Raw genomic sequence first — 715 nt, forward strand, 5'->3', positions numbered from 1 at the left:
TCCTATGATAGGTATTAAATTTAACCCTCCAAGAGTGTTAAATGTTTTCACTTTTAGAACTGTCTATTCCTTAAGTCTAGTGAATTTCAAACTGGCAGAGTTTCAGGCTATAGTAAAATAAAGTGAACACATTTGGGCATAAAAAATAAATACGCTGTTTGTCCTCAGGGTCAGCTTCCCCAAGGGGTGTCCATGGTTTACAGTCCTTGTTTCTTTCTGGTCCCGCAGGCTCACTATCACATCCAATGTCCCCATGACCTTCATGGGTAAGGCTTCAGGTCTGAGGAGGGAAATGGAGTGAGAGGAACTGCCATTCAAACTACCAGTCAGCTGTCACTTGTTTGAAAGCTAGTGACTGAGGCAATACCTGGTTCTGCCATTTTCCTTACCTACCACATCCGGGGAGCAGAGTGGGGTTTAAATGGGAGTGACACAGACTCTGAAGTGTGCCACTTAGAATTAAATAATTTTACTAAATGCAGAAAGAGTTAGGGAAATGAACAACTTTTAGTCTAAAATAAATGGCAGTGATTCAATGAAGGTCCTGTCAGGAAGGTAAAATGTAAACAGTTTTCTGATTTCTCCTTGGAAACTTTTCTACCTTTTAGACCTATTCAATCTGATTTCTAAGGGGAAAAAAAAGTAAAACTAAAAACAACAGAAAGAAATTACATTATATATATATATATATATATATTTTTTTTTTTTTTTTTTT

Source organism: Lipotes vexillifer, unplaced genomic scaffold (assembly GCF_000442215.2).
Source record: "Lipotes vexillifer unplaced genomic scaffold, Lipotes_vexillifer_v1.1 scaffold157, whole genome shotgun sequence".
Lineage (NCBI taxonomy): Eukaryota > Metazoa > Chordata > Mammalia > Artiodactyla > Lipotidae > Lipotes > Lipotes vexillifer.